Source organism: Lissotriton vulgaris, unplaced genomic scaffold (assembly GCF_964263255.1).
Source record: "Lissotriton vulgaris unplaced genomic scaffold, aLisVul1.2 SCAFFOLD_1683, whole genome shotgun sequence".
Taxonomy (NCBI): Eukaryota; Metazoa; Chordata; class Amphibia; order Caudata; family Salamandridae; genus Lissotriton; species Lissotriton vulgaris.
The window spans coordinates 499918-508253 of NW_028253490.1; positions in this window are offsets into that span (position 1 = coordinate 499918).

Sequence of the window (8336 nt, forward strand, 5' to 3'; positions counted from 1 at the left end):
ATCAACGGACACAGCCTATCCCCTTCAATGGTTTCCACTCTCCATCACTTTTCAAATGCATCCCATTGCACATCTTGAAATGCCCTGATCGACTTTTTTTACCCTTTCCTGGCTTTGATCTCTCTTCCTGTCATGGGCTGCTCTAATCCATGCATGTAGCACCTCAAACTGTGTTGGTCAGGTTAAAGGTTGCAATGAAGACATCACTGTTTTCAATTGATACAACACTTCCAATCTGAAAGTACCATAATGCGGGAAAGTCAATCCTTCCTTTCCTTCAGTCATTATATGCCAATTTTCTAGCCAAAGTGTAGTATACAATTCCACATGCGTTGCCATGTAATGGGCTGAAGTATCCTTGGGTGGAGCTTCTTCTCCTCCTCGACTGACCACTACTCTATCTCCTCTACACATATCTTGTGAAACTTTAAAACATTTCATGGTGAAATCAACTTCCTTTTACACACAGCGTTTCGTTTTATTTCCTGATGTCAATCCACCAATCCCAGCGCAGCTTCACACCAACCGACCTATTGCAGCGTTGCACTTTCTGACGTCACTCTTCCTCCGCATGCAGCAGTTCCCCTCCTTTACAATTGGTCTCTCACACACTCACACGTCTCTTCCATACAATGAAATACCTGTTTGTCCACCAAACGACCGAACAGTCACTTCTCTGACTGTCTGTCCGCCAAACGACTGGACAGTCTCATGTAATTGTCGACATCCACTCTGGCAACCATCTGGCCATGAAACGACCGAACAACTGCCAATGAACGGCCGGACAGTCATGTACTTATTCGATAGGATCCAATCACTCGATGATCCACATACAATAGCCCACGGCCTGCATTGGTTACTCACGCACTCACACACGCATTTCCCTATAACCTGTGGGTCAGTCAATGACGTCTCATGACTCCCACAATCCCTGGTGAGACAATTTCAACTCTGGGTATCTTCTACACCGCAATCTCTTATCCCGGGATATCAAAATCAAATCTCATGGACCGCACGCGTTCGACCCGAAACCACAATCACTGAACTCTCATTCCAACTCTGCAAGACATCACACAACCAAAACAACACCGCAATCTAACAGATACACAACCCTGTTCATACTTACTCTCCCGCGAACTGCTGCTTCTGCCGCACCGTCACTCTTAGTCGATTTCCATCCGTCGTCCTCTGCTCACGATCCGCCAGACAACCATCACCTTGGGCTCTACGGCTAGGAGGACTCAAGGACTACACTTCCCTATGTCTCCCTTTACTCCTTCTCTGCTACCAACTAATAACGCCAGATTCTTATCTTATCTTGCCATCTGTTACCACTCTTAAGAATCCTCGGCCGACTGGACCTTTTTACCTGCTGTGAAGTGTGAAGGGGAGTAAACCAATACATTCAAGCTAAACCAACAGATCAATCATCTCAGATTCTGAAGAACCACTAACTCCGAATTCAATTTTTAGGGTCTTATTACAAAGCCAAAACATACAGGCACCTCATACAGGCACCTCATTACAAGGTTAAAGAAATACATGGGCACTAATACAAAGTTCATCCTACGTAGCAATTTGATCCTGTGTAGCAAAAAAGAATAAGCAACTCCAAAAATACTAAACAGTTAACAACTGCTCCAACATCTAAATCAGTCTTGATTCATGGCTACAAAGGAAAATATGTTAATTCGGTCCCTACTCTATCACTAAGATGGTATCCCTCCTTAGCTAATCACAGGCAAGATTGAGAAAAGGTGTCAGCTCGTGAAGACTTCCTAAGAAGTACACTCACGTTTCAAGGGTCAGTAGCCAAAGCTAAGTCTTCCTTCTAAGAATCGACCCCTTCTTCTACCCTTCTAACGGCTCTCTGCTAACCCTTCCCTCGGTGCACTGTCCCTAATACAAAATGATCCTTCAATAGAACACTCCCCTGTAACACCTCCTCTGGCCAGGCACCTCTCGTAGGTAACTTGCCACCGAGATTTTTACTCAGTCCAGCAACGGTTGGTATGTCCTTGGGTCTCGGGTTTCTTCAGCGGGCTTTCAATTATCAGCATTCTTGGAAACTATGTAGCATGTCTCCTCCATACCTAACTTCTAAAACAAAGAGCATCAGTCTAACTAAGGAGAATGATGATCTTGCACCTGCAAGAGAAGCCTGTGAACGAAACAACCTTGCACGCACATGAACTTTGCTGACTGCCTTCAACCAAGAGCCCTTCCAGAGAAAGCACATTTCGGGCCTACACAATTCAGCTAACATAAGAAATACAAATAGGCCTTTCACAGCAAAACGTGAACATTCGTACACAGCGAAAATTACACACATTAATAAACGTTGCATCTGCAAGCACTATATTTCATTACATTTAGTATATGTTTGATCACTCCTACATGTATAAACTTTAATATTATGCACGTTTAAATCTAATGCATTACATTACACACAAACTAATTCATTAGGCATTTGCAATAAGCAGTTATATTTCAAAGTCACTTTACCTTCTCAACTAACACAAACTAATATTCTCTCATTACACTTACACTGTTCATTATTACGTTTACATTTCTAATGATCACTTTTTAATTCAACACAAGAATATATGCGGGTGCGGACTGTCCATGATTATGATGCACCCCTATGAATTTCAAAATATCATGATGCTCTATCATATCAATAACAAAAATATCATAACATTTAGTTTTGTTTTTCTATAATTAACTCCAATGGGGTGATATCATTGTAGGCAATATTTAGGAGTATATATCTATACTACTATTATAAAGAGAGAGCAGAAACCTTTTGGCAAGGTAAACTCGGGAACGACAGCGGCAATCCACACACCCAATACATTGTTGGAATCCTCAGGGTGTGTAGATGGACACAGGCGACATAAAATAAAAATAAAACGTAAATTAAAATTTAAAAACAAAGTAGTCCCCTAAAACTAGCGCTGACCGCGACGTAGCGCTGACCGTGACCTAGACATGCGTGATGACGACAGGCGGGGAGGAGCGGTGACGAGCGGAGAGGAGTGGCGGTGAAGTCAGGTAAGGTGAGGCGGGCGGGAGGCGAGAGGCGATCTGGGCAATGTCGGGGCAGGCGGGCCGGGGCCCGGGCGGGAGTGCACAAAAGCCTACAAGCGTGAGGCAGGAGGCGGTCTGGGCAATGTCGGGGCGGGCGGGGGCCTGGGCGGGAGTGCACAGAAGCCTAAAAGCGGGAGGCGGTCTGGGCAATGTCGGGGCAGGCGGGGGCCCGGGCAAGAGTGCACAGAAGCCTAAAAGCGCGAGACGGGAGGCGGTCTGGGCAATGTCGGGGTGGGCAGGGGCCTGGGCAGGAGTGCATAGGAGCCTAAAATGCTGCCCCCAGCCCACTTCTGCCCCGGGCAACGCCGGGGCGGGCTGCTAGTATATATATATGTACATATATATACATGTATATACATATATATACACACACATATATATATAGGTAATATATATATATATATATATATATACATACATATATATATATATATATATATATATATATATATATATATATATATATATATATATTCACTGAAAAAAAACATAGGTTATAGACCATATATAGTTAGGAATTAGCATTTACAAAACCTTATTTTACTCACACAAAACTATTGAAATTCGCATATATAGTTAGTTGCACTAACTATATATCGCGCACCCGCAATCCACTGCTGATGATGTCACATATTACATCATTCATGACATGGTCAGTGACATCACTGATGACATAACTGATGTCAACATTACTCGCTAATATATGTATTCACTAAGATACATTTAATAAGTCAGTTAACCAATCAATTTTACACAAAAAAACATCCATTTAGACATTTATTTACCCATTTATTCTTCCATCAACCTTTAGATATACATATATAAAAAATATTGATTTTCTGAAAGATACACATTCACTGGATGATGTCACCAGTGATGTCATTTGAGATGTCATCAGTGATGTCATGAGTGATGTCACTGACCATGTCAAGAGTGATGTAATATGTGACGTCATCAGCAGTGCATTGCACACGCAAGTTATAGTGAGTCCAACTGACTATAATGTGGGAATTTCAATGGTTTTATGCGAGTAAAATTTCCACCTAACTATAACTGGTGTGAAACCTATGTTTTTTTCAGTGAATTTAATAGGTTTTTTAAATGCTAATTCCTAACTATAACTGGTGTGAAACCTATGTTTTTTTCAGTGAATATATATATATATATATATATATATATATATATATATATATATATATATATATATATATATATATATATATATATATATATATATATATATATATATATATATATATATATATATATAAAATTTCTTTTTTCAAATTAAATGTATTAAGTGTTACCACTTTATTCCAATCAAGATGACTTCAGGTGTGCCATACTTTTGTCATAAGTAAGACTGTTAGCGTTCTAGTTGTTCTTTAGAACACTCTGGGACATTCTGTCATTGGGCTATAGTTGGGCTACATCTGGCTGATATTTGGGCTACATTTGGGCTCTTTTGTCTCTGGTGGCCATCTTGGGAGACTGCATATCAGAATTTTTTTATTGAAATATAAGAGGATTTGAGAAGTCACTCAAAATGTGCCCTAATTTTTCTTTCTTCAGCACTAATCATAATTTCTATGGCAAAATGAACCCCCTCATTTTGTTCCTTTGCAAATTAAATGTTTTAAGTGTTAACACTTTATTCCAATCAAGATGACTTCAGGTGTGCCATACTTTTGTCATAAGTAAGACTGTTAGCGCTCTAGTTGTTCTTTAGAACACTCTGGGACATTCTGTCATTGGGCTATAGTTGGGCTACATCTGGCTGATATTTGGGCTACATTTGTTTTTTTTGTCTCTGGTGACCATCGTTGGGCTACATTGGGCTACATTGGGCTACATTGGGCTACATTTGGGCTCTAACATATATATAGCCCAATGTAGCCCAATATATATTTTTTCAAAGTTAATTTTCGTAAAAACCACTGGAGCATATATCTTGAGACATAGCAAAGGCACATCGGGCTACCAGTCCCTACAATTTTGCCACGTTTGGTGGAAATCCATTCAGCCGTTCGGGCTAAAAGTGAGGTCGACCGCCCAATGGAAATTAACATGGGGAAAACACGTTTTGGGACCCCCCTTTTATCTCGGCCCCCGCTTGACGAATCCCCCCCAAACTTTCAGGGTAGGACCGGAGCGCCTCGAGGCAAATTTGAGGACATTTTCAGGCAGATTCCTCAACCGGCGCCAAAGTTATTCCCAATAGAATGTTGAGATTTTGCATTGATATATGTGTGTATATTACTCTCCAGTCTCCTTCATATCCACTGTTTCACGAAAGAAGGAAAGCACTCCTGGGGATCATTTCCGTTATTTATTCACAGAAGAATAGCACAGCTTCAACAACAGACGCGTTTCAGTATCCAACCTTCGTCAATGTTTACCGAAGTGCCTGACCACCATGTTTTTAAACATACATTTCCTGTGTCGACATAGTGAAAGGACTGACTCGCGCTTCACTAATCGCGCGCCATTTTAGACTTCCCAATGGCAAGCCATCCCGCATTCTATATGCATAGAAACAAGTATAAAGCATCAAACATACTATGTTATGCATACATATACTGCACTTGTTCAACTTATCTAGCCCACAGATGGGCAAAATTGACCAATATTGGTCTCAATCTAGCCCTATATGGGCCCCATCCTCTCCCAATAGTCAATCACTGGAACCAAAATCAACATTGATCCGAAATACATCCTCCAAATAGAAGAAAAGAAAGAAGTCAAAGTAATAGAAAAGAGGAAAAAGAGTGTAAAGTGGAGGGGAGGAACCTCGGAAGGAGAAAAGATACATATACATAGAACCTATGTACATACTAGACAATATCCCCAAAATAGGAGATAAATAAATAAATCACTAAATCAATCAATCCAGAAAAAATCAATCCAGAAAAAAGGAACAACCCTTTCCAATTTGGCTAAGCCCCACTATATACAAGTGCTTAATGGTGATTCTCATCAAACACCTTGACAAAACCCTGAAGGAAATCAAAATTGAATTAAAGGCACTTGAAGAAGAAATAAACAAATTAAATATCAATGAGGATCAACAAAAAGTAAAAGCGGATATCTTGAAAAATTTAGAGAGACATGAGGCATGTGTAAAATCCCGTGTAAAATCCCGCAAACAATACAAGTTTCAACGAGACAAAGCGGACTTTGAAGAAGGTTGCATATTTACCTTTGGGAAACAGTATGCACAGCGTCAAGGCAAAAAAACAACACGAAATGATGGGAATGAAATATCAAGCTTTGATTCACTGACAAGCCTGGAATCTAACGATCAAGATGAACCCACAACACAGCACATAGAACAGTCAAAAAAGACCGATTTTTTAATAGAAATGCGCAAAGCGCTGGAAAAACAACAAAAAAGGGTCACAATCACCAAGAGGCAGGGGGAGAGGCAGGGGACGACCCCGAGGAAGGGGAGGAAAACCAGAAGAGGTCAGAGAGGCCGGAAATCAGGCAATGGAGGACCCCTGGTCAAAAGCGAGATTAAGACAACCACGACGATAAAGAATCAAGAACAGAACTCGCAAGAATTGAACGTCATCAACCTCTCTAACAGAAACTTAACAGAAACCGAAAAGAACACTTTAAAGAAAGGTCTCAATTTCTGCCTCACAGCCCACATCAACATTGCTGAAACCCGCGTGGATCTATACAAATATACGCGGAAATTAAAACTTGCCAAGATCTATGCAGAGAAATTCAAAAAGAAACAAACACAAAATACAAGTACATCTCTCCAACTCAATGTAGAAGATCCAGAGGGACTGTCCACCCTCATGACAATGGGCGCCATGACAATTTCCCAGGAAGAAGAAGAACTAATCGAACTGGAAGAAACCCTTGCACAAGAAGGAGCCACAGAAAGTGGCTTGAAACCAAAATCAAAATGTAATCCCATTTTGTCACCAGGGAATAAAATCGATACATTCCTGGAAGTAGTGGTCGAAGAATTATATAAAATCAAATATGATCGAATCAAAGACAACCTCACAACAAAAGAGAAAGCAATCATCAAAAACCTTGCAGAGGATAAAAACATAGAAATAAAGCCTGCAGACAAGGGCGGGAATATAGTAATCATCAACAAAACTGATTATGCAGCAGAAGCCCAACGCCAACTAGGGGATACAAACTGCTATGAACTGCTGCTGCAGACAGACCCCACGGAAAACTTACAACTTGAAATCACCAGATTACTAAAAGACTGGATAAACGCAGGTCTTATAAGTGAAAACGAACGAAAATACATGACCAACAAATATCCTACATTCCCCACATTCTATTGCCTCCCCAAGGTTCATAAAGATGCCAAAAACCACCTGGAAGACCCATTGTTTCGGCCAATACCTCTTTACTAGAAGGGATTTCCAATTACATCGATCAGTTCTTAAAGCCCCTGGTAAGGGACCTTCCATCATTTATAAAAGACACGACGGATCTTTTGAAACATCTAGAAGGAGTTGTCTGGAAACCATCTTTTAAACTAATTACCATGGATGTCACGTCTTTGTATTCAAACATCGAACATCACATTGGCGTAAAAGCATGCAAACACTATCTAAATAAAAGGAACATAAAATATAAGGAACATAACAAAATGCTGAACCAAATGATCCAGTTATGTTTATATAATAACATTTTCCTCTTCAACAAAAAGATCTATAAACAGACACGTGGCTGCGCCATGGGCTTTTCATTTTCGCCCAATTATGCCAATATAACCATGGGGTGGTACGAACAAAATTAAGCCTGGAAAACAGAACACTACGCATGGAAAGAAAAAACAGTTATATGGCTCAGGTTTAAAGATGACCTGCTCATAATCTGGGATGGAGAAACATCTGACTTTGAAAACTACTTTGAAAAGCTAAACAACACCACTACTAACTTAAAATTCACCTATGAAATCAGCAGTGAGCGAGTGGTATTCCTAGATACAGAAATCTATGTTGAAAACAACCATTTGGAAACCACCCTACACCATAAAAAACAGCAACCAACTCCATTTTACATGGACAAAGTTTTCACGATCAAAAACTGAAAAGCAGCAGCCCATATGGGGAATTTCTCTGCCTCAAGAGAAACTGTTCACAACAAACAGAATTCCACCAAAATAGCATACAAGCTACAGAAAGGTTCCACATAAGAAAATACCCACCCAAGACAGTACAACAATGTCTCAAAAAGGTGATTGAAACTGACAGAAAGGACAT